A 13,044-nucleotide genomic window follows, 5' to 3' on the forward strand; every position below is an offset into this window, starting at 1 on the left:
ATCCGTTCCGGAGCCCTGTTCGCATCCTGAAGCGAACGCAACCTGCGTCTGTGCATCTACGCATGCACGGGTTGCGATTCGCCACTTCCGTGCATGCCCGTGACGTCATTTTGAGCGTCTGCACATACGCGAGCTGTGAAACCCGGAAGTAGCGCGCTCTGTTACTTCCGGGTCTCCGCAGAGCGCAACCCAAAAATGCTCAACCCGAAGCTACTTCAACCCGAGGTGTGACTGTACTACCATAACTACATGTAAACTAGCCCATGATAGGGTCACTACCAGAGCTGTGTAGGGCTTCACAGGCCAAAACTAACACCTACAAATTGGCTTGGTAGTTAACCAGCAGCCAAATCTGGCTCAGACTTGTTTTTATATGTTGTATTCTGCCTTGTTATATTCTGTAAGCAATGGCTTATAAATTCCTAAATAATTAAGTAAATACCAGACCCTCCAACTGTCCTTATTTTCCAGGGATGTCCCTGTTTTAGAGAAGCCATCCTGATTTCTGATTTGATCTCAGAATGTCTTACTTTTTCTTAGGATGTCCCTATTTTCACTGGATAAATGTTGGAGGGTTTGGAGTTATCCGACTCCTGAGCCATCTGAAGGCAATCCTGTATAGGGAAGTTTTTTAATGTTTAATGTTTTTAATGTTTTAATGTTTTAATGTTTTTGGAAGCTGCCCAGAGTGGCTGAGGCAATCCAGTAAGATGTATGGGGTGTAAATAGTAAAATTATTATCATGAAATGGGACATCCCTATTTTCATTGGATAAATGTTGGAAGGTATGAAATGCTATTAAGCCCGATTCCTAGAACACCAAAACCACTGGGCTCTGTTTGCTGCTGCCACATCACAGATATGGTCTGACGGCACAGGAGGCCACCATCTCGTTGAAGCTAAGTAGGTTTGCGTGTGGTCAATGCCAGCATGCACAACTGTCTGGGAAACATCTGTACACCAGCTTGGGTACAAGATAAGCGAAAGGTGGGATTGAAAAATGCAAACAAACAAACAAACAAAAGTTCTGGGTCTGCTCTAGCTCCTTTCTCTTGCACAGCAGGCTTCACTTCCAGACTCCACTCTGATACCAAAACAGTTGATCTCAATAACTAGCTAGCTTAGCAAGAAGGCCAGAGATCATGAGAGGCTTCCCCATTAGCATGCCCTTCACTGTGCAGTCTAAAAAGCCCACTGAATGTGACTTGCCTGAGGACAACATAGTGTGAAGCTGCCACTGCTCCACATATATTTTTATTGTATTTATACTTTAAAATAAAGGTATTATGAGCTTACCTCCAGTTTCTGAAATGGCAGAAATCTAGCTCTTTTAAAAAATGTCTTCAAGGCACCCAGACATCTAAAGAAGTGAAATGAATTCAGGTAAGCAGAGTCACCAAATAACTCATTCAGCAAACTTCTGTGAATATAATCCAGCGCTTTATTGTAAAACAACGTATTTAAAGTGCTTTGATATTTTAATAGAAAATCAAGACATTGTTATGATTTAAGTCTATGTGGTAGCTAGTAGCACACCTGAAGGCAAGTTAGGACCAGTCCTCCTTTGGGACATGAGTCGCTGGCTTATGGATTGTTCTGCTTAAAATTATTGTGTGCTTCTGCAAACTTTGTATATACGCCAAATCAGCTGCATGTAGATGCTGCTGTTTGGGTTACATAAGAGTGGAAACACGAGTGAAGGTCAAAAAGATAATATAAGGTTGGGGAATGGCCTGTGGGGACATGGAAGCAGGCTTTTTACTGGTGGCACCAGTGTTGTGGAAAGTACCTCCTGCTGACATGAGAGGACCCATCTGAACTGGCAACCCCCTCGCTTTCCCTTGACCTCTTGACCCAAGTCTCCTTTTAAAATTTCTGTGCTGTTTCTAAGGGAATTGTTTCATTGCATATTTTTTGATGGATGCTTACATTTTAATGTTTTAATTGGACTATTTTAATGTATTTTAGTTAAATTCTCATTTTAACTATTCTGTATTGTTACCAATGTCATATAATTGGCATTCATGTTTTGGAAACTTCTTAGAAGTCATCCTGGCATTAAGCAGTATTTTAAATTAATTCATTAACAAACACTTATGCATCTGGCTCCTCATCCAATTAGGTATGTGTGGCATGAAAGACTGCTTCTGTGTGTGTTGTGATTCCTATTCGGATCGGCGTGAACATGCAGATAATGTGTGGAAGGAGGGCTAGACACAGATGTATACAGTTTGTGATATACAAGCTAAAAAGTTACACCTGAAGTTCTTTAAGGATACAGCTTTGAACTTCCTTAAGATAAACTATTACTTGAAAGCAGTGGCGTAGCGTGGGTGTCAGCACCCGGGGCAAGGCAAGTAATTTGTGCCCCCTAACCCGTGGATTTGTGCCCCCTAACCCTAACCCCCAGATGTTGCGCCCGGTGCGGCCGGCCCCCCCTGCACCCCCCACGCTACGCCACTGCTTTAAAGTAATACCAATGGAAAACAAATGCTTTTTGCAATTTAGAATTTCAAATTTTAACCTAAGAAGGATGTGAACTGATAATGAGTAAGCCCTGTAGTGAATTAACACTAAATTTAAGTCTGATTTCATCCATCATTTTACATGGGGTGAGGAGGAGCTGAAAAGTAAGTCCTTAACAGGAAAAGGAGCCGTGGAGATGCTGACAGGCTGGAGTGCACTGGCCATGCCATAGCAACACCTCTGTCATGGATTGGCTAAGCTTCAATATTGTACTGTGCTTGAGTCAGGGAACCTTCCAGTTCCATCTGGCTGAGCTACAATGCTGGCATGAAATGCTTATGAAGTTTATAACTACATTTGGCATTACATGTATTTTTGCAATTCACCTTAACAACAACAGCAACAAACCAGTAGGTGTGGCCATGCCTGATTGGGACTGTTGCAGAAAGGTTGGTTTCCCTGCTTGCCACAGGCTCAACAAAAATCCCCTCTCCTGCCATTTGCTCCCATTGGGATTTTCAGTGGGGTCATGGTGAGGAAGGAAAGGGTTAAAACACTTGCCATTTTCCAAAGTCCCTACACCTATTTTGTTTGTTTTCTATCAAACAATCATGTTAAATGCAAAAAAGAAAAGCACTGAAAAGAACTTTGACCCAAAGTTATTATAATGTTTGTAGTTCAGGGACTCAGCTATACAGCCACAAATAAAATGTTTTAAGTGCAATATACAATTTGAAACTAGATGGCGATGGTGAGCCTTATGGAAAATTCAGTGTATTTTTAAAAACGCTTAATTTTTTTCCCCAGAATGGTTTTTATATGTGTGTAGTTTCCACCCAGCTCAGCTCAGCTTCAGTGAAGGAAAATAAAGTCATCAGTTTTACTACTATAGGGATGGGGAAGCAGTGACCTTCCAGTGGTTGTTGGGCTTATACTTGTTCAAGCAAGTATGACCAAGGTCAGGCATTATAGGATTTAACCTTGCCCTATAAAGAAATGACAGGAGTGGGCTGTACTTTAGAAAGAAAGCCCAGGATGGAGCATGGGAGCAAGTGATATATGGGCTGAGAAACAAGAACCTGAAGAGAGAATAACCAAAAGAGAAGGAAGGGAGACACAAAATGGATAAAAATGAGATCTGTTGAAGCCTTGTAGCACTTAAGGTCAGAGAGGTGGTATGAGGACAGCTAAAAGAGTGATCAGGGGCTAGCTGAGAGGCTGACTAAACAAAATGTGGAAAGGTAAAGACTTGAGGAAGGGACAAATGTGGTAGGGATCAGTGGCATAGCGTGGGTTGTCAGCACCCGGGGCGAAATCTGTGACAGCACTGAGAGAGAGAGAGTGAACCAGGTAGGTGCAGAGAGCTGCAAGTGCAAGTGCGCCCCCCGATGTTGCACCCGGTGCGGCCGGCCCCCCTGCACCCCCCATGCTATGCCACTGGTAGGGATAAAGAAATAAGGGAGCTGATGAGAAGGTAAAGGTAAAGGTAAAGGGACCCCTGACCGTTAGGTCCAGTTGTGGCCGACTCTGGGGTTGCGGTGCTCATCTCACTTTATTGGCCGAGGGAGCTGGCATACAGCTTCCAGGTCATGTGGCCAGCATGACTAAGCCGCTTCTGGCGAACCAGAGCAGTGCACGGAAACGGCGTTTACCTTCCTGCCCAAGCGGTACCTATTTATCTACTTGCACTTTGACATGCTTTCAAAGTGCTAGGTTGACAGGAGCAGGGACCGAGCAATGGGAGCTCACCCCGTCGAGGGGATTCAAACTGCCGACCTTCTGACTGGCAAGTCCTAGGCTCTGTGGTTTAACCCACAACGCCACGTGTGTCACTCTGATGAGAAAGAAGGACTGGCCTAAAACCTCAGATTGTTGGTATGGACATGAAGGAAGAGGAAAGATAAATGAATAGCGTACTCTTATGTATGTTGACTCACAAGTAAATTCCATCGAGTAATGAGGCTTCCTCCTAGGTAAGTGGAGATAGGATTGCACCCTAAGGGAGGTTTGAAGGACTTAGGGACAGAAGGCAAAGGAGCCTAGGATTAGTAGATCTAGAAAGAGACATGGCTGCAACCCTGTGATCTGACAACCCTAAGAGGGAAACAAAAACTAAGACTGGAGGAAGGGGTAGATTATACATATTTGATTTTCAACATTTGATTTCAACGGCTAATTGTCAGACTTGTAGTTACAAAAAATATTCTTGAATCTTCAAACAAAGTTTGAAGATTCTCGCTATGCATATTTTTTCCTAGGCTTCCTCCATTTTCTTTTCTCCTATTTTCAACAGTCAAAATGTAATCCTCTGTGTGCCTTCTTAGGAGGAAGCCCAGTTGAGTTCAGTGGGACTCTGAAGCAAGCGAGTATAGGAATGCAGCCTCTTGCTCTTGAACTTTCTCAGCCATTGTCTGTTCCACTTGGGGGGCTCAGAGAACAATGGGCCAAGGAATTAATATGATGCAATGAAAATTAATGATTAAAGCTCATAGACAATACAGAAAATCAATGGTCAAGATTAATAACAAAAATATAAAATTAATATCTACTGAAAAATGTGGGGGTGGATCAAACTAGAAGAAGCCCGAGCAAATTTACATACAATTGATTGAAACAATGATTACATGATGATAATTAGAAATGGCCCTGTCAGTCTATTTTTTGCCTGTATCATTTTCACATATGTTAATTCATTAGGTTTTCCATCCCATTTCTGTACTGATGTTTTCTGCATGAAATTAGTATGTAAATACACATATATTTTTCTTTTATTAAAAGTACATATTGAAACACATATTGTTTTGACTTTACACAATACAAAACATATTTTCTCCTAAAATATTTTTAATGCAACTTGGCATTTTTTTGAGCCAAGAATTCACAGAATTTGGAGATCTGTGAAATCTGAAGAATAACTACATTCCAATCCCCATGTTGTTCCAAGTGGACATTATCTGGGAGATCCAGGAGGAGGTGGTAAGGATCAGAAATTCAGTTCCTCAAGCATCCAATTTATTTATTCCTCCTTATTGTACTACTAAGTACAATGCTATTTAGTCCATCAGTTGTGATTATGTGGCAAACCAAGTCATTCTTTTGGAGTATGCTCTACACTTTTTTGTGTGCCAAGACTGGGGAGTAATAGACTAGTTGCCTTGACAACAGGGGTACATTCCCTTTTTATTGTGAAAATTGACATTAGATTTTTACTGAGCCCTAATTCAAATTATAGTAGGAATTTAAATGTACACCAGTAAGTAGTAATAAATGTATGTAAGGCATTAATGGAAAAATCAGCCAAAGTCATTGTCAAGATGTTAAAGGACTCAGAATTCTGATCAGACTCCCAACTAGTCCTTGCTTTCAGGGGGGAAAGACAAATGAGCCAAAAAGATTATTATATTACTTTTTGACCTGATTAAGTGCCCAAGAGGTATTCTGACATGACATTCTTTAACATGATATTTTGCTTTATGGACCCTACAGTTATCATTTCAGAATGAACTTTAGCTTGAAATAGTCTGCGCTGACACAAGCATCAGCTTCTGCTATACGACATCATGTTCAAAATAAGTATAAGCATCACTAAACTGACATAATGATGTCACATAAATATGATTTTCCCACATCGAAATAACACAAATTCCCATTTGACAGTTTAAGAGAACTTGTAATTTTTTTAAAAAAATAAGTCACTTAATCTGAGAAAGCCAGTGTGAGCAGGTTAAGGATGGCAGACACAACTTTGAACAGCATTCAGGAAGTATAAAAAGGTAAAGGTAAAAGGACCCCTGTCCATTAGGTCCAGTCATGACCGACTCTGGGGTTGCACGCTCATCTCGCTCTATAAGCCTAGGGAGCCGGCGTATGTCCGCAGACAGCTTCCGGGTCATGTGGCCAGCATGACTAAGCCGCTTCTGGCGAACCAGAGCAGTGCACGGAAACGCCGTTTACCTTCTCGCCGGAGCGGTACCTATTTATCTACTTGACTTTGATGTGCTTTCAAACTGCTAGGTTGGCAGGAGCAGGGACCGAACAACGAGAGCTCAACCCGTCGTGGGGATTCGAACTGCCGACCTTCTGATCAGCAAGTCCTAGGCTCTGTGGTTTAACCCACAGCACCACCCGTGTCCCTATTCAGGAAGTATAGAATACAATAAACTGCTTCATGACAGTCAGGGCTGGCAGGAACAAAGCCAATAGATGTTAGTCACTCTGCATGGTTAGCAGGACTATGCAAATAAGCTAAATCAATGGGTTCCACAGATCTGGAAAGGGACTGTCAATAAGCCTCCCTAAAGTCAGAATCACAATGTTAATGGGTGTAGGATTCCAAGCAGGTTCCAAATCATTCTTACTTCATCATAATGAGTTCAGGAAAGACAACAAGTTGAAGGGGGGGGATATACTTTTTTACAGGTAGTTCTGATGAGATGGCAGCGTTATCTGAAAAGTGTTGTTCTCCCAACCAAATATTAAAAACACAAAAACTTCCCTAAACGTTGTCTTCAGATGTCTTTTAAAAATAAGATAATAGCTTATTGCCTTCACATCTGATGGGAGGGTGTTCCACAGGACAGGCGCCACTACCAAGAAGGCCCTCTGAACAGTGACAACTTTTGCCCAACACAAATATTCTAAAAATGGTTTGTTTGATTTAAAATATTGTCATTCAAATAGGAAATCATTGCTTCCAAATCATTAGTGCAGGAAAATTGCTGATGGCTGTGTTTTTGGTTTGTTTGTTTTCAGAATTCTCTTGCATGAATAACAGCTGCCTTAGGTTTGGCAAAAAGAAGTGTGCTATAGGTATTTAATTTTTTTTTAAAAAATGATGATTTTCAGCAAAGAGTAGTGTCCAGGTTCCACAAGATGGGGCACCATCTCTCACTAAGAGACATAGGGGAAGGGAATCTTGGTCAAGACATGTAGCCACTGAAAGCCTTACCCTCCATCAATTTGTCTAACCTGTTTTTAAAGCCAGCCAAGTTGGTGGCCATAATTACATCTTGTGGGAACAAATTTCATGGTTTGTACTGTACGAAGGACCTCCTTTGTGTGCCCCAAATCTTCCAACGTTCAACAGTCCTGGGTTCCAATATTATGAGGGAGGAAAACTTTCCTCAATTCACTTCTCTACATTATGCATTATCATTCCTTCCCCCAAGCTCACCCTTTTAAAAAAATTAAAAATCCTTGTAAAAAGAGTTGCTCCAGTCATTTTGGTTGCCCTTTTCTGAAGCTTTTCCAGTTCCACACTGTCCTTTTTGAGATGAACTGACTGGAACTGTACTTAGTAGTCCAAGTGTGGCCATACCACAGATTTATAAAACATTATTATATTGGCATATGATGGAGGCCTTCTGATCTCCCTAATTTGTATTCTATTGCTCCCAGTCTACTACCAATGACAAAGGGTAGTTGATTAGTTTACTGTCCAATCATACATCATCATAAGGATAGAGTGTTACCAGCTGTCATACACAAAGGCAAGTAACAGAAACCCCATCCGCATGTAATTGCAGAATCTGTCTATTATCTTTGAGAATTCTTGGAGAACAGGTAAGGTCCCTACAGACTGGAGGTGGGCAAATATTGCCCCCATCTTCAAGAAGGGGGGGATACCCAGGCAACTACCGACTTGTGAGCTTGACACCGATACTAAGAAATGTCCTAGAGCAGATAATGAAAGGGTCAGTCCTTGAGCACTTAGAAAAAGATGCTGTGATTACTAAGACCCAGCATGGCTTTCTCAAAAAGAAGTCATGCCAGATGAATCTCATTTCTTTTTCATAGTTACTATTTTTGTGGATCAGGAGAAAGCAGTGAACATAGTACTGGTATATCTTGAGTTCAGCAAGACTGTTGACAAAGTTCCCCATGATTGCCTTGCAGAGAAGCGTAAAGGATATAGGATAGTCATCTTCCAATAGCTAAAGAGCTGTCATATGAAGGATGGAGCAAGCTTGTTTCCTCCTGCTCCACAGGCTAGGATCTTCAAGTTACAAGAAAGGAGATTCCGACTAAACATCAGGAAGAACTTTCTGACAGTAAGAACTGTTCAGCAGTGGAACAGACTTCCACAAGAGGTGGTGAATTCACCTTCCTTGGAGGTTTTTAAGCAAAGCTTGGATGACAATCTGTCATGTATAATCTAGTTGAGATTCCTGCATTGCCAAGGGTTGAACTAGATGACCCTGGGGGTATCAACTCTACAAATCTATGATTCTGTGATGCTAAGTACAATTTAATAAATAAACACTTTGTACCATTAATGTGCCTACTTGTTGTTTTTGACTTGGTTCTAACAAGGTCTGTATTTTGCTAAGCATGCTTAACAAAAAAAGAGTAAATAATACAGTGATAGAAACTAGGTCAGGTGGGTTCTCTAGAAAGAAATGTGGTGCTGCGGGATACTCAGCCATGAAAACTGCCTTACGGGCTTGAGGGCAGACAGCTCTGTTGTCAGGGAAGAACTCATAGGACTTTTAAGACCTAAGCATTTTTCCAAACAATGTGGCCAAACTAGAAAGGTGCTGCTACTGTTTTTACATTACAAAAATAAGCGCAAAAACTGAAAGATTAAGGCTGAAATCTTAGGCATACTTGCCAGGAACTCCTCTGTCTTTGGCACCTGGGGCAAGGCAAGTAATTTGCACCCCCTAACCCATGGATTTGTGCCCCCTAACCCATGGATTTGCACCCCCTAACCCACAGATGTTGCGGCCGGCCCCCCTGCACCCCCCACGCTATGCCACTGGTCTTTGGCTACTATAGACTTTCACTGAAGACTAGTTTTCATCACTTGTTTCTCTCTACAACTACTCTGCAGTTCATGGAATGTTAGTTCATATTCAACTCTTAAAAGTAGAAGTCCTTTCGGACTCTTCTTGATGTGGTAATCTTCTAGGGTACCTCTCCGACCTTTTCCTCATTGCTGGCTGGAAATAATAATAGTTTCCATTTTTGAGAGGAGCTGAAAACTAGAGAAAGCATGGTTGCTAGGGATCCCCTAACACTTCCAAATTGTTTGCAGAAACTGAGAGCCCAGGTACATCCCTCTTCTAACAGCAAACTTAAGGGATGAGTGCCAGAAGGATTGAATCCAAATTAGGGTGTCAAAGAAACAAGAGGGAGGTATCAGCAGGTTTCCACCCCAAGGTTTCCAGAACTACAAAAATATTTTAATAAGAAAAAGTTCGAGGAACAAATCCCCATAAAATGTTGAGAAAATCGGGGGGGGGGGGACCAAGCTAGGAGAGTAAAATGCCCTGCTTGAGCCCCTTGCATTTTAGTAGCATAAGATGGGCATAGCTAGCTGGAACCTTGAACAGGAGCATTCAGGTTAGGGAGGTGAGCATTCAGGTTAGGGAGGTGAGCATTCAGGTTAGGGAGGTGCTACAACACAGAGCCCCCTTATAATACACTAGCAGTGTGAGACATGGCCAGGTTCTGATAGCTGAGACTTCTGGTCCAATCTGCACTACACATTTAAAGTAATATCATACCACTTTAAACTGTCATACCTCCCCTCACAAAATCCCAGGAAGTGTAGTTTGTTAAGGATGCTGAGAGTCGTAAGGAGGCTTCTATTCCCCCTACAGAGCTACAATTCACAGAGTTCCCTGGGAAGATTTATTGAGTGTAAAACCTCTAAGGGAATTGTAGACCTGTGAGGGGAATATGGGTCTCCTGACATTGCTCAGCACAAACAAACCACAGTTCCAAGGATTCCTTAGAGTAAGCTATAACTGCTTAAACTGCTTTAACTGTTTAGTGCAAACAGGTCTTCTGAATGAAATTTACCCATTGTCACCTTGTTCATCAAATTCCACCTAATATCAAACCATGAAAGTGTAATATGTAGCTAGGCTATGTGTTATGATTACATATTTTGAGACAAAATTTTAAATCTGTACACTGCAATATACCTCATTCTTCACCTACCCTAGGGCACATTAATTGGCCAATTACAATTCATTACTATGAAGCTTGGAGATCACCGCACCCACACTAGTGATCATTCTACGACACTGTTGATCTAACTTTCCTCATAACACATTGATATAAACAATGAAGCTACTCCATGGATCAAAGATATCAGTATCCGGAGGACATAGTATGGCAGAAGAGTGTGGATGGATTGAAAGAGTATACACAGCACAAGAAGCCCCATACACATAAATATCCTCATGTCCTCCAATGACTCAAAAGTTTTAAGAATGTATATCAATTTTTTTTTGGGGGGGGGTCATGTTTATGGTTTGAGTTTTGCTAAAAGTTATATATGTATATGCACTACAATACTAAATCACTGCACAACACTATAGCATCACCAGGTTCTGTCTTTTTATAAAAAAGGAAAATGAAGCCCTGTTCTTAAAGCAAAACAACGTAAATCATATAAACCTTGCATTTGGCTGCATACAAATTAGTTTTTTAAAAATATCTACAGGCAATATACTTCATGTGCAGTCTTTTGCCTAAAGATTCTTTATTTGGAACTAATAAATACAACCGTATAAGGCTTCAGCTGAACAGTAAGCATGGTACATGCATCACTGACAGTAAGCATATTTTTATGTTTGCAAATATATAGTTATTTGGTGCTCTATTGTGGAGATGAAAAATTAGAAGTATCTCGTAACAGTCAGTATAAAATCTAAGTTTATTGTTTCTTGGTTACATAAGGAATAGCGCATTATCCCATAATTGGTATAATACAGTATATCGGTATCATTAAGTCTCATTAAAAATAAAAACCTCGCTCAAACTAATTAAGTTAAGTTGAATCTGCAGAACCTGAAATCATAAGGAGAACTTAATAATTAATATGTATACCATAAATTATCTGATGAACACCAATGGTTCCTTTTTTAAAGACAACATGACAATTGTTAACATTTATGTTACACTTAGATTTCTCCTAAGTGTTTGGATATATTTGTTTTGTCCAGTCCTCTTACTTCCTCCTGTTCCAAATGATATACTAAAAGACTCCCCCTCTCCTTGAAAAACATGGCATTATCACTATTCAACTAACTGTATTGCCATCCAAGCATTCTTCCTTTCAAACACACACCATGGAGCTCCCAGTTATAATACTTTATAATGTATCTTGAGAAATGATAGTGTTTTACTAAATATTAATCACCTTAATTTAAATTCTATAATTATGCATTCAATGAAACACTGTCATGAACAAAAAACAACATATTTGTACAAACTTTATAGATACTCAATACAATCTATATTATCCAATATATTATATATTATCCAACACAAATATTTCCGTATTATAAACATGAGCTTACAGGTTTTGGTAACCAAGTCATTTTCCCAGTTGTGTGACTCCACAGAAATAATTAGATGCTTAATTAAAATAATATTTTGCTAACGGTGTTCTAGTACAGCTTCAGATACCACAAGGGTAAAAAATAGTTAATATTTTAAATGAACGTACTGTTATCACTCACACATGGCTGTCCAAAAATATATACCTTATTCTGGAGAAAAAAACATTTACATTTTCTTTATAAAAAGAAAAACCATTAACTGTAGATTTAAAGCAATTAAAACAATGCTGTATCCATTCTGCAAACCGTTTTAGGAACATCAAGGTTGACAAAATAAGTAAATAAACTGAATATGTTTTGGTCAAGTAAACATTACGAAACTACCCCCATTCTGAATAATAAAAAAATCTTTTTTAAAAAATCCATTCAGAGTGGTAGAGATTAAGTATTTTCATGCTCATCAAACTTATAATAATAGTTTAGATTGAAAGAAAAGCAAAATCTTATTAGGCATTCACTAAAGCTTTCTTAACAAAAGGGCTTGTGGCCCTTTCACACACAAAAAACCCTTAACCCTTGACCTTTTCTCAGTTAAGAGAATAAGAACACTGAAAATATTACATATCATATGAATGTTTGTTTTGTACAAACACTCTTCTCCATCTACTCTTGGGTAAGGAAAAAAGAAGTCCTCTATTTGAAACAGCACAAGCCTGCTTCTTAAGTCATGTGACTTTTTTTTTTTTTTGCTAAGAGCCATGTGCTCGCGTATCATTTTACTCTGAAATATCTATGCGGATTTCAGCTCAACCTGCCTTTGCTTATAATGCATGACATGGGCTGTGAGGGAGCATGAGAACCATCTCTCTTAAAAGCAAGGTTCTCATAGTTGGCCTGTAACCATGGAAGCAGATGCTTCTTCCTTCTTTCTTTTTCTTTCTTTCTTTCATTTTTTTTTGCCTTACCCCTCCTTACCTCCTTGCAGCCACGAGCTGCTCCCTATTGTTAAAAGAGGTACGCCTTGATTTTTCTCCGTCGTGACCGAACTTGTCTCTTCTTCAAAGGGCATGATGCTGCAGGTCATCGGTCTAGACTGTTTGCACGGTCCAGAGAACAGCCTTGATGTAACCCTTGCTCCGTCTGTGCCACACCACCAGCCGTGCAACTGCAGACTGTGGGGGGACATTGGAGATCTGTATTTGAAAAGAAGTCCGTCTGATTTTGCCATTGTGCCTTTTCACTCATCGATCGAATGAATATCGAACCTTCTGTCGTTGCATGT

General features: G+C 40.2%; 1 long non-coding RNA gene across 7 annotated transcripts in view; it reads right to left on the reverse strand.

Moving 5' to 3' along the window:
- The window catches only part of LOC309368254, a 237,070-nt gene that overhangs the window by 80,095 nt on the left and 143,931 nt on the right, over positions 1-13,044 (reverse strand). For all 7 annotated transcript variants that reach the window (XR_014167666.1, XR_014167667.1, XR_014167668.1 and 4 more), the window contains one exon: positions 1,297-1,360. This is a non-coding gene — a long non-coding RNA (uncharacterized lncRNA). The remainder of the gene's footprint in view (positions 1-1,296; positions 1,361-13,044) is intronic.

The sequence above is a fragment of the Podarcis melisellensis genome (assembly GCF_964234715.1).
Source record: "Podarcis melisellensis genome assembly, chromosome: 4".
Taxonomy (NCBI): domain Eukaryota; kingdom Metazoa; phylum Chordata; class Lepidosauria; order Squamata; family Lacertidae; genus Podarcis; species Podarcis melisellensis.